An 8965-nucleotide genomic window follows, 5' to 3' on the forward strand; every position below is an offset into this window, starting at 1 on the left:
TTTGGCCCTTCTTTCGCCAGAAATTCTATGATCATATATCGGTTCTTCCTTAGAATTAACTGGTCCGATGTCATCTTGAAATATACGGTGTAGGAAAGCAGCTGATATTTCTTACGTCCATAATTAATTCTGGAATTTATTAAAATCCATAAATTTTGTATTTGGGGTATCGGGCTAGAATTTGGAAATTTACTGGACGAATCTTGTGTTTTTGAAATCAAACATTTCTGTATCGAGGAACGTAATACAAATGGCGTTCAAAGAACTTTTATTAATAACAATATTGTTGTAAATATCATAAAAATATCCGCTGGATAAATTTAAAGAAAGTGTATCGATTAGATGTAAAATTAAAATATTAAATAAGTATTTAAATTACTAAGAACTGGATTTATTGTCAGTAAATTGATGAGTTTGTAAATTCAACTAATTAAGTTTGAAATAAAAACTAAACATCTTACGTTTTGCTAAATGGCAGCATTCGGAGAACTATCCATGCGGGAAGTTGAGCAGAAGATAAATTAAAGATCCTTAGGTTTCACGAAATGGCACCACTTTCCTCGTCTTGGGAGTGATAAATGTGTAATAGGAAAACATGAAAAACAGAAAATATTTTAGAAATGACATTTAAGTTATTTCTAAAGCTAACAAATCAAAATAAACTGTTATAGTTTAAATAATCGTACTATTTTGACACGTAATAATGATGTTAAAATTGAAGGAAAATCTAACACTAACCCCTCAGTGGGTTAATCACTATTACCTGCATCTACTCTTTGCTTTTATTTCGTTATTTTAAAATAAGTAAAATGATGAATGGATTATTTTCCATTCAAGAAAAGTTGCCTCATTAGCAGTCTAACGTGAAGTTGCATACAAAGGAAAAAAACTTCAGCATATACTTATTCAAATATCGTTCAATCTGGTTCAAACATTATTTTTGCTTATGTTTCAAAGCTTACAGCAATACTTACGGGTTTTTGCATATAATTGTGCCACGAGAGGACAGTGTACTGCTAACTTTGTTTTCAAAGAATTTCCTCTTACTTGTGACCAGTCGTGCAATAACCCTTTCTCAGAAAAAATTTTAATGCGGAAAGAAAGTTGCGTTTTTCAAACAACAAACAACAGGCTGATATACATTTTGGTCACAACGTGACTCAAAAATTCGTCAAAACTGGCCCGATGAAGGAAAAAACATTACTGGCGTATATTTTGATGACAACGTGACGCAAAATTTCGTTAAAACTGGCCTCGATGAAAAACAAATACCTTACAGCGTTTGTGTTTTATCTACATCTTTAAGTAACAAATTCTTCAGCCACCTCATGACCTATTTTTTAAATAATTTTCAGCATGTGTAGCACTATCATTTTGATTTTAAATCACCCAACCCCAAACAAGAAGATAGCAACTATAAATTTATGACAAAAACTTTCGAAATATATTTCTACTATTTTATCTACAAAAATGTTGAGATTTAGAAGCATTTTATTTTAAGATTATGATTGAAATAGTGCTATGATTGTTAATTCAGTTTAGGAATATTGCTCGAATTTTTTGCATGTATGTTAGCTTCTTTCGAGAATTTTCTCATATGAATGAATTAAATAATATACATTGTATGTGTAATAATAACATGCACTTTAAGACGTTGTCGAATGTTTTTCAACAGAGATAAAGAAGCAAAACAAATAACAATAAATGAACAACTTCCCTTTCAGCCAAGATTTCTTATCTTCCCGGTCTTCAAGTTTGAAAAATACTTTTTCATTATGTGCATATTATGCGACAGGAATTTTATACTGACATATTATGTAGTGTGCTATTTATGTCTTATGTCATATGTTTATAATGACATACTATATAGTGTCTTTGCATTATCAGAGTTACCATCGGGAGGTAGTCTTAAAAGTCCTATTTTGTAATTTTTTTATATTTAATTTCTACGTATTTATTTTTTGCACTCATCACTATTTATGAATAATATGCATTTATACATATATAATAATATAATGAATGAAATATATATATGTGAGTAACAATATTCCATTAATAAATAAGGAATATTTCCATTTCTATAAGCGCACCACATAAAGTTATTTTAATAAATATTCATAAATGTTTATATTTACTTCAGAAACGTTTTTCACTGTAATCTGTTCGGCCTTTTTCTAACTTTACATAATTTCTCATTCTTTTTTCGGAGGCCTATTCAATATATATTCTGTAATTTCTGTAATAAGTTATAATATCGCGTGTTTTCTTTGTGTGATATAAATTCCAAGATGTCTGTTGGCGACTTATTAATAAATTAATCTCCTTTATTATGGCTCACTTCTAACGCATTCATAGTCCCTTTCGATATTAGCAATGCCACATACATTAAATTTACCTCTTTGAACAATCACTAATCCGTTATCTAATTATTAAATTTACTAACTTGCACATTTTGGGGAGAATTTGCCATGTTGTTTAACCATGTTTATCAGAACTTTCGAGTAGTTTATGTCAATACCCATACAAAGATGCCTTATTTTTTTATTATTTTTGTTAATGTTTTGTTCTCTTCACATGTATTGACTGCAATGAAAATTACATCTTTTCATGACCGCGTTGGAAACGTTTTTCGCAAAACCAGTAATATATATGTGAGTACTTGATAAAAGACTCAGTAATGTAGTACAACAAATGAGTAGTATCAAGTAATAAATCTTCTCTTTGCAGAAATCGCCTTAAATACTTTAGTCATCATCATTTAGAAAGCAAGATTTAGCAACTTCCAATGAATTTAAAGAGAACTTTATATTATTTGAAGAAAAGGGAATCTTATGTTCTTCAAAATGCCTTGAAATGTCCGGAAAACGGTAGGAATTGTTTTTTCAATAATACTGTTAAAATCTGCTGCCCATAATGTAAACTGATTTACACCTTTGAAATGGACATCGGAATTAGTCATGAAGAGAGTGTAGTATTATTTCTGTGTATGTTGTTTTAGCATATAAAATTAAGTGCAAAAACGTATTAATATATAGCTTCGGGTAGACGCATTTTTCTTCAATGAAAACAATGAAACTTTTGGATTATAAATTTCGAAGTACCGATGATAGTGGATTTTCCAGTTCTTCAAGAAAAGATGCAATTTTCATTACAGTGTGTTTGAAAATAAACATAGACATTGTGTCTACCTTCAGTTATACCAATATGGGCAGTTAATCTAACTAAGCATGCTAGTCGGCTATTAAATTCTATACAGAGGATGTCTCTTCTTCACAGAAGCAGAAGATATCGCACATCACCAACAGCGACATTGCAAGTACTTACAGGTTTACCTTCAATTGACCTAGAAGCAGTACGAAAGGCCACTCTCTCTCGAGTCCTTCGTTTAAAAGTAAACAGTACCTTATGGAATCGCTCTTACTACCCTACTGATTATGAATCAAAAGTGTTAGATCTCCTTTCTCATCTAGCTCTGAATGACTTGCAGACAAGCATCAATACTAAGTTCATTAATTATCTTCCTAAAGATCTCACAATTTACACGGATGGTTCTAGACCAGATGCTGAGACAGGATGCGGATTATGTATTTTACAGGATAATGAGACTCGATTAAAATAATTCAATTTTCTAGGCAGAGTTAACCGCAAGTAAAAAAGCAGTCCTAATTTCGAATCGATTTTCAAATGGAGTTATAATTTGTACCGACTCACAATCAAGTCTTCAAGTCATTGCTGGAATACAATCAAGGAGCCCTTTAGAATTTTAAATTCAAAAACTCCTGCTCAGATCTCCGTTAGAACTAAGACCGACCTTTTGTTGGGTACCAGCACACACAGGAATAGTAGGGAATGAGCAAGCCGACAAATTAGCCAAAAATGCGGCTATGGGCATACATCTACTAGAATATGCACTACAATTTCCAGGATCATTCCTCTTAAGAAAGTGACATTCGTTAGTGTATTACAATAATGGCAGTTTCGCTGGAACGGTACAACAGATCGCAGAACATACAAGTTCATCCTCAAAATATCTACTAATTTATCTACGTTCTCTAAAAGAATCACGAATTATACAACTGGTCATGGACCTTTTATGACTTACTTGAATAGATTTGGCCTATCAGAGAACGACTTATGCAGCTGCGGTCATCAGGGATGACCTGATCACTATGCGTTTAATTGCGTACATACCAAAACTTTTCATCTACGACAACCTTCAGAACAATACTGGGCAAATTGGCTTAGCCAATTATTGAAATAAAAAGGATCATTAAATAAACTTAGTAACTGTATAAAAATTTGTTACAACTTAAATATATTTTCTTCCCCTGAATCAAATTTCAATTAGTAAGTTTTGTTGATTTCCCCTTTCTAATATTATTTTTCAGCAGTATACATTTTATATACTATCTTGTATATTTAAATTGCACTGACAAATTTTTGTAGCTCATTAATATTAGTTTGTATGAAAAGCTCATAGTTTTGTCCTTTAATGATATCAAAAGGTGTACTTCTTTAATTAGAAGCAATGTTAACTCTTCTCTTCACTCGGTTTTTTTTTTTTTTTTTTTTTAAGTTTACAGTTTTTTTTGTTTATATTTTCATGTATGCTTCCCCCTTTTTTTTTTTTTTTTTTTTTTTATTCAAAAATTAAATGCGCATAACTTTTCCCCTCTTTTTTACTACTTTGCAATATTCGCGCCGAGTTGCTAGAAATTTACTTTGAGTATCATTTTTTTTTATTTATATATTATTATTTTTTCTTTTTAAGTTTATATCATAAACACTTCAAGTATTGATTTATAATACTTTACATGTTGTTATTGAATTCCTGCGTCAAGTATATTTTTAAGTTATTAACGTATCTGTCATTTTACATATAGTATAACTGTTTCATTGAATCATTTCACGTTACGCTTTATTTGCTGTAATGTTTGTAAGATATCTGTAGAGTAAGTGAGGCACTGTTTTAAAACAACTAATGTAATCACCTAACACAATGTATTATCGTATTTTGGTTCACTCATATATCACCTATTTACATCAGTCTTAAATAACTATTTATGTGTTATAAAACAATTTGCATTACTACAGTTATTAAGTAAAACAACATAAATTTAATGTATCACATTTCACATTTAATCGTATTTAACTTATAGTATTATTCGTACTTTGTCATAGCTCTATCTCATAATATTAAGGCATTATACTATGGAATACCATTAAATTATGTATTCATGTAAATCTTATTACTAAATGCACTATATTATTGTACTATAATATTATACCACGTTTTGCTTATTGTCATATGTAGCATCTTATGCAAAATGTCCTGTAATCATTTTTGTAAAGTACTTTTCTGTGACATTATCCTGATTCAGAGCAATTAACGGCACTTGGTCTTTCAGCCATTGCCTTGTTGTGGTGGCTACCTGTTGTTTTTTCCACCGATCAGGCATCATTCCTATCGGTTTTACGTTCGGAAGCCTGGTCAGTGGCGCATAACCATAACCTTCAATTATAGAGATGATGAAGAAATAAGAGCATATATGTGCATGTTCGCATTGGATGGTATATGTGTGCTCCGCCTTAGCGGATATACTACACGATGCAGTTTGAGTACTCGAAAACCCAGATATATAAATAATTTGAAAAATCCTCCCTTTCACCCAAAAATGCATTTGAACTGACTAAGTCACTAATTGTAAAAATGGATCAGTAACTGGACAATGATGATAACGATGTTCTTTAAAATATTATAATGGAAGATACAGAACTATGAATGCGCTAGAAGCCTAGTATATTAAATTAAATTTAGCTGCTAAAACACTGCAACGAAATGTCTTAGAAGTTACATTATACTTACAGAAAGATGCATAATGTTATAACATATTGAGGAACAAACACTAAATGTTTCTTCAAAAATAGAATAAAAATTTACATAAAATTACCTAAAGTCATACAAATTAGAGTGACAAATTTGATTAAAGAAATGTAATTATTCGTGAAATATTGTACTTAAATTGTGTTATATTATGCATTTCTGGAGATAAAAATATTTTTCAGTTTAATTATTAAATTATTTCATAAAATAATTGTTTATAAAATATGATACGTATTGTGTATCACAATTCCCAAATGTGATAAGTGTAAAAAATAAATAAATTGAAATTAAATTTATAAAAAATTGAAGGCTTTTGACAGGAGACCTACTATGGTGTCCTCTGAAAGCTCAAAATGCAGCTATAATACGGAAAATTACGCTGAAAATTTATAATTAATATACTGTCTATGTCTTAATAAAAAAATTTCATTTCATGTAATATATATGTTGCGATCAAACATTTTTGAAATTTGAAAACGGGGAAATATTGCGAAGTCTTTGCTGAATGTGTGTTTCATTTACTTGCACTTGTTTTCCTTCTTTATCTTTGTAAAGAGAGCATTCGGCACTCAATTGAGAACATTTCCCGTTTGAAGAAAGAAACAGGAAAACCTCAAATGAAACATCACCGTTCGTAAGACTGACTGCATATGATAAAAATCGATTGTGTATGACCTACTGTAGGAATCAATTGAAAGTAAGACACATCGCAAGATTATAAGCAGCATCCAATTAATTGGATTTCCTGAATATCGGATGGGCTGCGGTTACATCGATATATTCCAGATAGTCTGAATTTTCGATTTCTATTATACTCTATTTACATCTTTTAGTAGAATACTAAAATATATTACTTCTTTTAGTATTCAAGAAAGTTTAGAATGATATTAAGTATGACAAGGGTTTGTTTTTGTCATCCTTTATCATTCTCATTCAGTTTTATTGTGATACAAATTATTATTACTAAAATATAACTATAACCATACTTACTGTTATTCTTAAGTCTGCTGTACATATTAACTGTATTATAAATGATAAAAAGCCATAATAATTATGAAGGTGTTTTTCCCCTACGCAACATTTCACTCACTAAAGTATGAATAATGGCTTAAAAATGATACTGTACCCTAAACATTGGTCAAACACTTTTCATCCATAATTTTAATCCAAAATGGCTGTGATCTTCAGTTTTATCCATTTTTCTAGCTCTCCAAGGTTCTCCACGAACTCATATGACATCGAATAATTAAAATCTGCTATTGAAAACATATAAAATGCCTTATGATATCCAACAGTGGTGCTAAAAACAAAGTTTTAAGTGAAATGGTTGCAGTGACTTAGTTAATAAGTACGATCTCTAGAATTCAGTAGTTAGGCACATTTTTAGAGCAAATGCAATCTGTGTTCTGAGTGCAGCATCTTACTTAACATTTTCCTCTTATTATTTTTTAGCCCCAGGAACATCCTCTGAAGCAAAATAAACAGACTTTTAAAGTAGCACGCGGTCTGAACACGTGTTTTTGCTAACCAACGTGACGCTTGTGATTGCCAATCATGCCCCGGGTCACCGTTCTTCGGCCGCGGGACGAAGAAAAGCTCAAATTAATTATGAATGCTCTATGTATAAGAAAAAAAAAAAAAAAAAAACAGAATGAACTTTCAGAAGCCTAAAGCAATAAATGTCTTTTGAATTAATTCATAATAAGAATCTTGCTGAAAAGTCACTAATGCAGAATAAAAGAAGATCAATTATAGCTACTTCTCAGAACTGGAATTTTTTCCTTTTTCAGCTTGTTTTATTTTTTAAAACCAATCAAAGTCCCCCCCCCCTTTTTTTTTTTTTTTAACTGCTAAGGAGGACTACTGACCGGGAACAAGCCCTTGCAGTATGATGTCCGCCCTGCAGACATTTATTAAATCTAAATTAAAAAAAAAAAAAAAAAAAGATTACAGAATCACATCTAGATAGGGAATACAAAGGACTACCTTGAATACATATAACATTCCTGATAGCATAGATTAAAAAAAAAATACTTAGAAGTACATAGCTGCATTGATACAAAACTGGTAAAGGTAAAACAAAAACAGTAAAATTTAAGACTAACATTGGAATTTCAAGCCTGCAGTTATACATCACACTGGCTTACTATATTATACACTTACTATAATTCCGCACATTACTAAAAAAAGGAAAAAAACATTTTATGCAATATATTACCATAATACTGAACAACACACTAACATAGTAAAACTGATACTACAAATAAAACACACCATATACACTGCTCGTATCAGAAAAGTACACATTGACATAGTAAAGCTGATACTACAAATAAAACACAACATATACACTGCTCGTATCAGAAAAAGTAGACAATTCTGTACATGATGCTATACTGTAACGCTAAAACTAATCAAAAGAACACTAGACAATAACCTTTGGAAACAGGCACAGTGAAATTAGGAATATAATATATTGTAGCAGAGGTAGAATACGAGTCATTTCAAAACATTAAATCCAGCAAAATATTTCAATACATATTTACAAAGTTCTACAACCAAGAAAGTCTGGTTCAATACTACTATTATACATCACACTTACTTATCATTATACAACCCTAAACTATTACACTCCACATTACTAGAAAAAAATTATACAAGATACTTAATGGAATACTGTACATACACTGAAATAAAATGGCGAATACTACAGAATAACAATCAATATACAATGTGCTTATCATAAAGTTGGTTCTGCGGCCACGAATATTTGTTAGAGACTTTTGCATTTTACACAATACTAGAAACTGTTACAAAACATTTGCACACAATATGTCATGGTACTAGCCGACAGCTCTATATATGTATTTACTATTATACCGCAAACTTAATTTGAAAACATAACACAACGCACTTACTACTTAACAGGTCAATACACTCAGACAATATGTAAAATGAAATGCACGGAATACAATACAAAAATTAAGTAAACACAATAAAATTTAAAAATTAATAATGAATAGAAGCGACACTGAAGTACAAATAGACAGACATTGATTGTGGTAATCTGCATCTAGGAGG

The 8965-nt window shown here is 30.6% G+C and overlaps 1 long non-coding RNA gene across 2 annotated transcripts in view; it reads right to left on the bottom strand.

Annotated features, from left to right (window-relative positions):
- Window positions 1-7272, bottom strand: part of LOC118184113 (uncharacterized) — a 147536-nt gene extending 140264 nt beyond the window's left edge. The window contains exons 1-2 of one of the 2 annotated variants that reach the window (XR_004757354.2): window positions 6875-7272; window positions 462-564 (exon numbers count right to left, since the gene is read on the bottom strand). This is a non-coding gene — a long non-coding RNA (uncharacterized LOC118184113). Of the gene's footprint in view, window positions 1-461; window positions 565-763; window positions 988-6874 lie in introns of those variants that run through there. The other variant, XR_004757355.2, reaches the window with a different exon arrangement.
- Window positions 7273-8965: the final 1693 nt, after the last annotated feature.

Source organism: Stegodyphus dumicola, chromosome 7, assembly GCF_044657685.1.
Source record: "Stegodyphus dumicola isolate Sdum_Otavi_A_Nest chromosome 7, ASM4465768v1".
Lineage (NCBI taxonomy): Eukaryota > Metazoa > Arthropoda > Arachnida > Araneae > Eresidae > Stegodyphus > Stegodyphus dumicola.